The sequence below is a fragment of the Anolis sagrei genome, chromosome 1, assembly GCF_037176765.1.
Source record: "Anolis sagrei isolate rAnoSag1 chromosome 1, rAnoSag1.mat, whole genome shotgun sequence".
Taxonomy (NCBI): Eukaryota; Metazoa; Chordata; class Lepidosauria; order Squamata; family Dactyloidae; genus Anolis; species Anolis sagrei.
The window spans coordinates 300,654,837-300,668,168 of record NC_090021.1 but is presented as its reverse complement, the minus strand read 5'-3'; positions in this window follow the sequence as shown (position 1 = coordinate 300,668,168).

The following is a 13,332-nucleotide window of genomic DNA, read 5'->3' as shown; positions in this document are numbered from 1 at the left end:
CTACTGGTAATACAATATCAGCCACAGAAAGCATTTTTTTAAAATAACAAACCAAACAGACATTGTATGTATCTCTGAATCCATCTTTACATATGAGAGAAATAGGTTATTCATGACATGACCTCTGAGGATTTTTATTTATTTGTCGTGTCAGGGCAACCAGTTAATTATATTACATTTCTAACAAAAACAAAGCAAACAAACAGACAAAATACAAAATTTGTGAGTTTGGTAGTTGATTAAATGTCCTTTGACCAGTAGCTGGCCACTTGGAGTGCTTCTGATATTGCTGCAAGAAGGTCCTCCATTGTGCATGTGGCAGGGCTCAGGTTGCATTGCAGCAGGTGGTCAGTGGTTTGCTCCTCTCCAAACTCGCATGTCGTGGATTCCACTTTGTAGCCCCATTTCTTGAGGTTGGCTCTGCATCTTGTGGTGCCAGAGTGCAGTCTGTTCAGGCGCTGAACAGACTTCTGAGGATGCTTGCCATAGATGCAGACGAAACGTCAGGAGAGAATGCCTCTAGAACATGCCCATGTAGCCCGAAAAAACCCTACAACAACCCAGTGATTCCAGCCATGAAAACTTTTGACAATATATAGTTCTCATTGTAATTGCTTTCCATTTGTGCTTCCATTTAGCCTCCTGTGACTCCGTGGCTCCATTTGTTTACAGACGAGATAAGCTGTTTCAGGATTTTAAAATGTGCACATGCACTGGAGCAGTCCACGAGTTTTCCTTGACTGCAGGGATATACAGTACTGCAAAAATGCACATTTTTCGGTTGAAATCAGGTTTTAAGCACACCTTTTTAACATGTGTTTTTTGCCTATCAATCTAAATCAGTGTGCATTTTTGTGAAACATCATTTAGCCACCCTTCCCCTCTTATCCTGGTTTCTTCTGCATTTAAAGGCCTGTGTAGAAGGGTCCTCACTCATATACATATATTCATCTCCAGAAAGATGGCCCCCAGCTGTCAAATTGGCTACAGCAACTATGAGCACTATGTGGGTGGGTGAAGGAACTTGGATCTCATTGGTGGGTTACGTGAATCAATGAAGTCATGAGTTTCACCCTCCGCTCCTTAGTAAGTTTAATCAGTGGTGTCATTAATGGCACTTGGGGAAAGAGAGCAGAGTCCAGTGACACCATCAGAGTTAATACCAAAATCACTGTCTATACATTTTTGTACAGTGTTTAAGCAGAGAGATATTTTTTAAAATAAAAATAAAAATATATCTACAAAAACATTTTGTTAACCAAGCTTACATCTACTGTACCAATATACCTACAAGGCTAAAATTCTATGCTATTTCACTTTTTGAACCTTCTAAAACACATGCACTCTGATCAAAGTTGTCATTATAATTGGTGTTAAGTTTTTATAGTCACTGATTTTTTTCTTTTTGTATTTTACCTACAGTATGGTTTTATATGGGAGGAGATGTCATGTGTTACCAACCAGGTGACCCTGCTGGGTGACCACCACTGACTTTAATAATCTGTAGTACTTAAGAGTGCATTTTCTTTGGAATCACTCTTCTGAAATTGGCACTTCTTAGTGTATGTGGACTGTGGGATTTGTTTGAGGAGTGCTCTGATTAGCATCAATATATTTTTTTAAGGATATTGCGGTCTACATGTTGAAAGGTGACATCATTTGAAAAGTCAACAGCCTGTGGACCAAATGCCAGAAATGCTAATACTGTTTTTAAACTGTTTAAACATTAAGATAAGAACTTTGAGGTTTCTTGTTTTTAAAGAGCATAATATTTGCCCAGCATGAGTTGAAAGCTGTGTAAGCGCGACAGCCGCCACAAGTGCTTGCTGCTAACTTTTTACTTATGGTAATCACAAAACAACCAATGGATTTCTGTTGCTAACAGGGCAATTTGTCAAAGCTCTACAGACAAGAGAAGAATAAAAGAAGTGGAACTAGCCCCATGGCCATCCAAAGATCACATTTATGAACAGTGGGGTGGCCAAAAGCAACATTTTCTGAAGTGCTAATACAAGGCTTTGCTTTCAAATCAAGAATTTTGGACACACAACAGAGTACTAACTATTGTGTGAGTGTATCTGGCTTTTCATTAAGAGGAATTGATGTGGTTTAATTTTTAAAACAACGCTGCAGTCCTTTATGCACAGTATGCTCCATTTAGACTTTATTTGAGGATTACAAATAGCTAGTCCTATTTCTTATCCACAAATTATATCCTTTTTCAAAATATGAAGAAAAAAACTCACTAATGACCTACTACTGTCTGAGGTTGGTCACACAAACCAAAATAAAGCAGTGAGCTAGAATGAACTGCCTTTCTTCAGACTGCCAGGATGAGTATCATTGGGAGGGGGGGGGGGGAGGTATTCTTCTGTGTTAAAAACTTCCTGCAAATTATAAAATAGCACCTAGAAAATATTTATTTATTCACTTAAGGTGTTTATTTATTGGCAAAGAACTGGGCTGGAACCTTTCTCCTGTGATGCTAGGTTAAATTTGTGGAAAGCGGCGTTGTTTTTCATTTTACATGGAGGAACACATAAAAGTGGTACCCTGCCCATTACTTTGAAATAGTATATCCCATGCAGTGATCCCTTTAGCATTTTGCCTCTGCTTTATTGCTTTAATTTGTTACAGATGCAGACCTGACCAGAAGCATTTGTTCAAAGAATTCACTGAAAGAGTTCACATGAAGGGCAATAGGACTACCCCTTTCTCTGCTCAAACAAGCAGTGTGGTGTAGTGGTTAGAGGAGAGGTGGACAACTGTGGCTTTTCAGATGTTTTAGACTTACAAATTCTATCAACTCTATCAAATTCAGGGTGCTTCCAGACAGTACTAAATCACAGTTTTTAAGCAGGATCAAAAAACCCCAGGAATTCAGAAGAGATCCACACACAGACCTGTTGGTCTGGGGATTTTTGCCTCCATTGTTCAGACTTGATGCTTTTTTGCGAGATTCAGAAGCTCTAATATGGCTGCCGTGGGACTTTTGCCAGAAACTTTGGCTGTATTTTTCAAAGCTCTCAAGATGCAGATATGCGGAGAACCACTGCAGCAAATCACTGCAAAAGTTCCATACGTTCTCCTGGCCAGAGAAACCATGCCCTCCAGACATTTCATGAATTATCTGCCACACAAACAAAGTTTATGGGGTGGGACTACTTCTGCCCAAGTCAGCACTGCACAATCAAACAGGAACACACACTTTCAAGCCAGGAACAGAACTTTGTCATTATTAACACTTTTTAGAGCCTGGCTGCCTGGACATCTGTCCAGACAGATTTGGTTGTGTACTTGTGGCATCAAGCAACAGGGTGCTGTTCCTGGGTTATACGTGGCTGTTCCTGATTGCTCTTTTTGTGAAAAAATGTACAATATTGACTGGGGAGGGGGGCATAGTTTTTTCCTGGCCAGAGAAAATGTGCCCTCCACCCATTTGATAAAGTTTCTGGCACACAAAATTTTTGCATTCTACTCAACTGTCACCTTTTTTTTTAGAAACCAACCAATCAGGGACAAACATCTAAAACCTGGGAACAAACCTAGATCAAAAATCCTGTGATTTCCGATTGCAGGGACGTGCAGACATTTGAAGATGTGGATATTTGGCTTAAAACCACAATATTCCCACACCTGGAAATTTCACATTTTTTGCCTTTTATAGCAATTGTTTCCGTGTTTACAGGGATCAGCATCTGGCCACCCTCCTGTTTACTGTGGATGATGAGAATTATGTGAGCTATAAACTGAAGTCTTCTGAGGGCTCACCATTGTCTGAGTTATTTATTTATTTATTTATTTACTTTGCTTATATACCGCTGTATCTCAAGCCCGAAGGCGACTCACAGCGGTTCACAAACAGTAAAAACAGTAGAAACAGCACTGGTTCCATACAACATATAACAATTGGCTTAACACATTATCCATAAATTACCAATAAGCAATTACAATGCACAATTAGTTAGTGCATGGGATTGGTTCAAGGGCTCTCTGAACCATGGAATCCATTGGATAACCGTGGGCTAGTCACTTTCTCTCTCTACCTGACCTATCTTCCGAGGATCAAGTGAAGTGGAAAGTCATTAATGCTACCTTCAATTCACCAAAGAAGAAGTGGAGTGTCAGTGTGACAAACAAACTGGATGACACTGAGCTAATCACTTTCTGTCAACATCATGCATTTCACAAGAATGTAGTGAAAATACAATGGAGGTGGTGGGAGGAGAAAAACCAATGTACATTGGTTCAAACTCTCTGAAGAAAAGGCAAGATGTTAACTTAATACATAAATAAGCCATACTTTTCATCAGCCTCTCTTAAACCAGACAATAGTCTGCTTATATTACCAGACTCTGACAAAACAATACATGAAGGTATTATGTCTTGTGATTCTGATAATCCTGTGCAATTTCAATTTCACTTTTTAGTAAATAGGATTTTAGAGGTTCTGCAAAAGAACCCCAGAGAATACTCCAAAGTAGCAATTCTGACCTGTCTTGCAAGTAGTTCAGCCTCTAGTCTCAAAAGCTGAAGAAACCACAGGTTTTTTTTTAGTACTGTACTCTGAAGGAAGTATTCATGACACAACTTTTTTTCTTTCTCAGAACTCTGTGTGTGCAGAGGAGCACGTATTTGGATGGCTGCACTGTGTCTTTAATTACTGTGATTAAACATGGTAACAGATCAATTGTGCATGCTGCGATTATGGGGCCAAGTACAGAAAAGTACAGCAAAGGCACGAGGGCATTGCAGACAATATTACAGAGTGGCCCTAAGTTAAAAAGAAAACAAAAGAAAAGAAAATTGTGACATGCTGGTTGTTAAGAAATTAAAATAAACAAACCAACCATTACTTAGAACTTAGAAAAGTTATTTTTAGACAATAAATCCCACAATCCCCAGCCAGCTTGCCACCTCATAGTGAAATGTGACACTGTTAGTCCTGCAGCTCCCTCTCCTTTCCACCTTTTCTCTTTCCACTGCATTCCTTTATTTCCCCTCTCCTTCTTTCTTTGTTTACCCCTCAAAAGCAGATGGAACCCTCCATAGAGGAAGGCAGTGTTGGCAGGTCAACCATTAACCTCTGTTTTATGGTGTCATACATCTATTTTTGGAGGTAATAGGACTGAGCCATTGCAATATGATGCTGACCCAGTGGGGTTAATGTGCCCTCTTGTACCATTTTCCTGATCTAAGTAAGCCTTCAAAGTATTCAATGTTGGGAGTAGGGTTTTTAGAATGATACATGAACCCACATTTGAGTAGAAAGTAGTGAACCGATGGAAATAACTCTGAAGGGAAAGTGAGCCAGCCTGGTGCAGTACATTGAGTATAGGACTAGGACTCTGGGAGCTCAGCATTCAAATAAATTCTCAGTCAGAGAAACTCAGTTTGGTGAGTTACATTCTGAATAATATCTTCCCATGAAAACACTATGATAGAATTGCCATATGTTGGAGTCAACTTGATAGTACAGTAGAGTCTCGCTTATCCAACCTTCGTTTATCCAACATTCTATATTACCCAATGCAGTCTGCCTCCTGCCTGGATCCACAATTGTTTCAATACACTGTGATGTTTTGGTGCTAAATTCGTAAATACAGTAATTAATACATAATGTTACCGTGTATTGAACTGCTTTTTCTGTCAATATGTTGTAAAACATGATGTTTTGGTGCTTAATTTGTAAAATCATAACGTAATTTGACATTTAATAGGCTTTTCCTTAATCCCTCCTTATTATCCAACATTCTGCTGACCCATTTGTGTTGGATAAGCAAGACTCTGCTGTAACATAAATTCAGAATGGGAGAATGGCATAGAAGAAAGTTTTCCTTCTTTCCCACCAAATCAAGTTAAACCATAGCAGCAGGGAAGCCAATTATGGATTTGAACTGATAGGTATGCACTTTGCACTTTGTTTTTTTTGCTTTGCTTGAGGGCCAACAATGGGCACCAATGTTTATCATCCCCGCTCCCTTCCCTGTGGTCTCTGCCTTGGGGAATTCTGTGGGCCAAGGAGACTCCGTCCTTAGATTCCCATATTTTCTGACAAAAACACTTTGTTTCCCAATTACTATTTTCAAAATAGGCTGGAGTGGCAAACTGGTATTAACTACTGCTCATGATTGCTTTATTTGACGCATACCACTTGTTTCCATATCTGCACAGTAGCAGCCACTGGTTCTTTCAAGGCTTGTGCTGGGTTTCCACACACAGCAGGGTTAGAAATGCTGATATGCTGCATGCATCAAGCCTCTACACTCTCTTATAGATATCAAGAAGCCTACTGTTTTGACACATTCACAATAAGCTGGTGTAATGTGTGCAGGGAAATGTGGGAACGCTCAAATAAGGGCTTCCTGGGCCCTTTTTACACTGCCATATAATCCACATTCTCTGCTTTGAACTGTATTATATGAGTCTACACTGCCATAGAATCCAGTTCAAAGCAGATAATCTGGATTTCATATGGTAGTGTAGAAAGGGCCCTGGTTGCTTGCTGATGCCCCTAGATGAATCTGGAGCAAGGAGCTAATGGTGGTGCACAAGTGTCAGAGGACCTCAAAGCTTCCCAACCGTGTTGAGTGCTGCTACCAGCCTTGGTTCTGTTATTTGTTCCATTTAATATTCATAAAATGTAGAATTGATAACTTAGTAAGTGCCATAGAATCTTAGGATATGGGCTTTCATTAAATATTTCGAATTTTCTACCAGAGGGCTCTAATGCAGTAATTCATTGGACACCACTATAGCAGTGTTTTTCATACTACAGGCAGTCCCCGAGTTACAAACATCTGACTTACAAATGATGCATAGTTACGAATAGACTGAGACAACAGGAAGTGAGAGAAATCTGCCCTTAGGAAGGGAAATTCAATCCTGAAAGAGTTATCATGGGGAAAAGGTATCTCCACTGATGTTTTATCACCAATCCTTGCTTCCACAACAAGCCTTTTTCAAAATCCAATTATCACAGGGACAGAAAGTGAGGTGAAATATTCTGAACAGGGGTAGAGCAAAACAAACACCACAGGATATATTGACAAGCTCTATGTTCCATTGAGCTGTGGCAGTTGAAGCAACCTCAAAGAGCAATATCATTGTGCAGTGCTCAATGGTTGCCTGAGTCCCCCTCAAGCATAGGGACCCCATGTTAATCTATGCACAGGCCAGAATTTAACACTAATTTAGCAATCACCTGCCTCAACATTCAAATCTCCCACTCAGAAGCAGAAAAATTACAACTTGTAGGTGAGAACTGGCATGTCTGCATTCACGAGAGAAATTTATACCATTTTTATTGCTTACAATATTATAGAATCAGAATATTGTAATGGATTTACAAGAGGCAATTAATAATTAGGAACAACAATTGCTGATTGTTTGCCTTTCCATTATTGGAAGCAGAGCCTCCGCTGTTTGTGTTCCAATAATTGTATTTGTGTGGTGAATGGTTAGAGAAAGAGTAAGAAAGTGAAGTAATGACAAGGACTTATTTTGGGGTACCAATAAATATATGTTTATTTTATTAATGGTTTACATTTTCATTCCTGTGAGTGGTCCTGTATGCAAGGCTCAGTGCACTGCTTTGCCCAGAGATCTATACTGCTGTTGATTACCCTAGATATACTATAGACCCCAGTGTTTAGGTTCTGTACGAAACTATTTATGTGACACCAGTAGAGAGTCAACAACAGCCTTTCCACAGAGGGTACACTGGAGATGAGGAGATGCAGTTTACGTGCGCAAAGGAAGTGGTTTCAACACACATTTTCTGCAATGAAAACAAATGCCTTAGAATTCAGGGAACATGTGTTGAAACCACTTCCAGCCCAATAAAGCATACCTTCAGGTCTTTACCCTGAATGGCTCAGGAGAAAATTCATCTCTGCCTGAATAGCAAGAGGTTCAAGGGGAAAGGCAACTGAGACTATTTGCCAATCTTAGCATGCTGTTTTAGTTCTTAAATGTGTGTTACAGTTCACACTTCCTGCAGCTATAGCAGATTTACAGGATCAAGTTGTTACAGAAGGCTGGAACAGTTTTCTGTTCACTTGAATAATTTCGTTCTGAGAAATCCTAAAACTCTATAATATGTTACTTTGCCAAAATTAGCATATGATGAAAAACAGTCATAATTCAGGTTTGTTTTGAAGATTTGTTTTCCAGCCACTGTTTAAAAATGTGTGGGCGAGTCGTATAAGACGTGCCGTGCCTTTTCAATCAATGTATATGCAGAGTGTATATTATATGGTACGTCTGGTGTTTTTGTATTCATGATTACTCTTTAAAAAGTAGTTTGAAACATTAAAGAGACATTTTAAACCAGCATACATGCCCAGTAATTATAATTATAAAGCTTTAATGTGTGGAGAGTCTTCAGATGCTTATACCATTGATTTTTTTCATGTCAGGAGCAACCTGAGAAACTGCAAGTCGCTTCAGATATGAGAGAATTGGCCGTCTGCAAAGATGTTGCTCAGGGGATGCCCAGATGTTTTGATGTTTTATCATCCTTGTGGGAGGCTTCTCTCATGTCCCTGTATGTGAAGCTAGAGCTAACAGAGGGAGCTCATCCACGCTCTCCCCAGATTTGAACCTCTGAGCTGTCGGTCTTCAATCCTGCCAGCACAAAGGTTTAACCCACTGTGCTACAGGGGGCTTTATGCCATTGATGAGATTTGGAAATAGGATTCATTGGTGTTTCACCCATGCATCACAACAGTTTGCAATATTTCTACAGGATTTAATACTGTTTCTGAAACTAGTGTACAATATGAAGAAGGAAAGAGTTGAAGAAAAGCATATTTTCCAAGAAACATAGATCTTAGGCCAATCAAATGTGATTTATAGGAAGTCTCTATTTCTCCCCTTCCAAATTCAAGCACCAGGGGATGGGGACTACTCTTTAGGTTGCCACTATAAATCAAGAAAGGCAGGTAAAACCTTTCAAAGAAAAGGAAACATACATATTGACTTTAAGTTACTCACATTCCCAACTGACACTATGTATATACAAAGCATGATTTATTAATTGTAAATATTTCCTATTTAATGCTCTGATATTTTTCAAGTCTGGAACATACTGTTGCAAATAAGAACACTTGGACACCAGGTGTAACATGATATTTTTGTTACATGTACAGCAAACTCACAGCAACCCATGTGCAGCATTATTTTAAGCAACACTTAGGAAATTAAGACTTCTGAAATGTGAGTGGGACAAACTGAGAAGATCCAGAGGAATGGCTTCCAAGGAAATAGTCTCTCTAAATAATTAAATTTTATGTTTGTTCCTACTTAGAATAATGTGAAGGCATACCTTGATAATCAGAAACTAAGTACTGTAAAAGTAGATGTTCCCACTGCTGCACCTGTGATGATGTTGGAAGTGTAAATGTCATCCTTTTGACTCCATACGTGAGATGAACGTGCTTTGTAGGTCATTCACTGAAAAAGGAATATGAATTTTGTCTGATAGTATCCATTAATTTGCTTTAAAATAAAATAAAAGGCACTTTATGGACAAAATTGGGCCCTCCAGGTGTTTTAGACTTCAATTCCCACAATTCCTAACAGCCGGCCATAATAGACTGAGTAATATTTATAAAGAAGACCCATCTTTTTTTAAACCTCTGGATAACATTGAAAGATTAGGTTTTGACCTAAGGAATAGCCTCAGTGTTTTTCATCCATTAACTAATTAATTAATAAGGTTATTAGGAATTGTGGGAGTTGAAGTCCAATACACCTGGAGGGCCCAAGTTTGCCCATGCCTGCCTTGATAGTTTTTTAATTCTCTTTCGTTAGTTATCTGACCAGTGTCTCAATATATCAATGTGTATCTGCCTGGAATTCCACACACTTTGAATTAATCTACATTGGGGTGTATAGAACTGGGTTCAATCTAGCATCCATCACTATTCATCTCTCTCTGTGTACATATGATTGAGGTATAGGGTGGCAACCTGTGCTTGACGGGGTTGCACTCCCCTGAAGACACAGGTGTGCAGTTTGAGAGTCCTCCTGAACTCAGTGCTGACACTTGACTCTCAGGTGTCGGCTGTGGCTGGGAGGGCTTTTGCACAATTAAAACTTGTGTGCCAACTGCGACCATATCTTGTTAAGTCTTAGTTACCTCTAGACTCGACTATTGCAACACACTCTACGTGGGGCTGCCTTTGAAGACGGTCCAGAAACTTCAATTGGTCCAACGAACGGCAGCCAGACTGTTAACAGGAGCGAATTGCAGGGAGCGGTCTCTCCCCCCCCCCCCCCCCCCCGGTTTAAGGAACTGCATTGGTTGCCATTCATTTTCTGGTCCCAATACAAAGCCCTCAATGGTTTGGGATCTGCCTGCCTTCGTGATCGCATTTCCTTTTATAATTCTGCACGATCTCTTCATTCCTCGGGGGAGGCCTTCCTCTTGCTCCCACCTCCATCACAAATGCGACTTGTGGGAACGAGGGAGAGAGCCTTCTCCACTGTGGCCCCTCGGCTTTGGAACTCGCTACCTAGTGAGATTAGGCAATCCCCCACCCTGGCAGCCTTTAAGAAAGACCTAAAAACCTAGCTCTTCCAGCATTTCTTTAACGAGTGAACACATATCCCCATATCATGGCAGTCCCAACTGTAGTTCTGTCCTCATGACACACTTTTCCTTGTCTTTAATGAAGACTCAATCCCATTGGTCGCCCCTTCTGAGCCCCCCCCCCCCCACAGACACATACGTCTCCATTTACTTATCTTACTCAGGGTTTTTATCAATCGTGCTTTTATTTTATTTCTTCATCACGTTATTTTGCTTCTGTTTATTTCATTTTCTGTTATTATATGTATTTTATTTTGATGTTATTTGCTGTTTGTATTTTATTTTATTTTGTTGTACTGTAATTCTAGGCTTGGACTCATGTTAGCTGCCCCAAGTCCCCTTTGGGGAGATGGTGGTGGGATATAAATAAAGATGATGATGATGATGATTATTATTATTATTATTATTTCTATTGTGATTTGTCAGATGTTTCATTAATTTGCAGTGGCACATAATTACTATAGAGAGTTGCTTTTTTGGTGCAAGCAGCAGTTTGAAAGCCAACACAAGTACAGCCATGTTTATGACCATAACAATAAGGAAGAGAGTGCCTTTGTGCATGGACAGACTGTATTCTCATCACAACTTCGGGTGCATCAACATCATGCATGGGCAAACTTCGACCTTCCAGGTGTTTTGGACTTCAACTCCCACAATTCCTAACAGCCTCATGCCCTTTCTTTTTCTCCCTCAGCAAGCTTGTTTTCTGCTGCCCTGGAGACTAGGACGAGGAACAATGGCTTCAAACTACAAGAAAGGAGATTCCATCTGATCATTAGGAAGAACTTCCTGACAGTGAGAGCCATTCAGCAGTGGAACTCTCAGCCCCGGAGTGTGGTGGAGGCTTCTTCTTTGGAAACTTTTAAACAGAGGCTGGATGGCCATCTGTCGGGGGTGCTTTGAATGCAGTTTTCCTGCTTCTTGACAAAGGGTTGGACTGGATGGCCCATGAGGTCTCTTCCAACTCTATGATTCTATAAGCGAGAGAGAAGGAAAGGGCCTGAGGCTGTTAGGAATTGTGGGAGTTGAAGTCCAAAATGCTAGGAGGGCCAAAGTTTGCCCATGCCTGATCTACACTCAAATGAATCTAGTTTGATCCTACTTTAACTGCCAGGCTCAAATTTGTAATGATGCCGAGTTTGTAATTTTTTTTTTCATATCAGGAGCAACTTGAGAAACTGCAAGTCACTTCTGGTGTGAGAGAATTAGCCGTCTGCAAGGATGTTGCCCAGGGGAAGCCTGGATGTTTTGATGTTTTACCATCCTTGTGGGAGGTTTCTCATATCTTCTCTCATGTCTCTGCATGGGGAGCTGAAACTGCAACTTATTGATCTTCAGTCCTGCTCGCACAAGGGTTTAACCCATTGTGCCACCAGGGGCTCCTGTAATTTGGTGAGTCACCAACACCCTGGCAGAGAAGGCTAAAAACCTTGTAAAACTACAGCTCCCAGGATCTCATAGCCTCCAGCCACAGCTGTTAAAATGGGGCCAATCTGCATTGGATAGTGCAGCTGCAGCCTACTGTCACCTCTTTGCACCCAAGACAAAACCACTGTTTCTTCTCAGGTGTGCATCTACTACTGTAACATTAAGACAGCTTGACAACAATCAGCATCATAGATTCATAGAGTTGGAAGAGACCTCATGGGCCATCCAGTCCAACCCCCTGCCAACAAGCAGGAACATTGCATTCAAAACACCCACGACAGATGGCCATCCAGCCTCTGTTTAAAAGCCTTCAAAGGAGGAGCTTCCACCACACTCCGAGGCAGAGAGTTCCACTGCTGAACGGCTCTCACTGTCAGGAAGTTCTTCCTAATGTTCAGATGGAATCTCCTTTCTTGTAGTTTGAAGCCATTGTTCCGTGTCCTAGTCTCCAGAGCAGAAGAAAACAAGCTTGCTCCCTCCTTCCTATGACATCCTCTCACATATTTATACATGGCTATCATGTCTCCTCTCAGCCTTCTTCTCCAGGCTAAACATGCCCAGCTCTTTAAGCCGCTCCTCATAGGGCTTGTTTTCCAGACCATTTTAGTCGTCCTCCTCTGAACACATTCCAGCAGAGTTGCTTTAGCTCAATTTAGTTGCTTTAGCTCAATGCTATGGAATTCTGTGAACTGTAGTTTTACAAAGTCTTTAGCCTTTTCTGCCAAAGGCTGCAGGTGCCTCTCCTAACTGCCTGTCCCGGGATTCTACAACGTTGAGCCACGACAGTTCAAGGGGTCTCAAACTGCGCTACAGGAGACGCGCCCTGGGATGAATGTATGCCTCAACTTTTAAACTCCCCCGCATCCCAGGATCTGACAAAGAAACTTCCTCGTCTCCTAGCAAAGCGGGAAAGGGACGGAGGCTGGGTGGGTAAGTAAGTGTGGACACATGTTTGTCGGGGATATAGCCCGGGTCTATCCAGGTGAATGGACGGAGAGAGCGCCGGGCCCGTCGGGCTTCCCGGGTGACTCACGCCCGCCGTTCCCAGTCAAAGAGGGCACGTAACCAAGCCCGATCCCTGCACGTCCGGCACTGCCCGGGAGCCTTTCCGTGCGCTTCGCTGGATCTCGCGTGTTCCCAGCCCGTGTCCCCGAGGGATGTAGGGCGGGGGGGGGGGGGAGGAGAGTAAAAGAAAGGAGGGAGGGAAGAGGAGACGGAGGAGGAGAGAAAGAGAAGGAGAGGGAAGGGGGGGGGGGGAGAAAAAGAGGAGGAAGAAGAAAAGAGGAGGAGGGGAGGGGGAGAAAGAC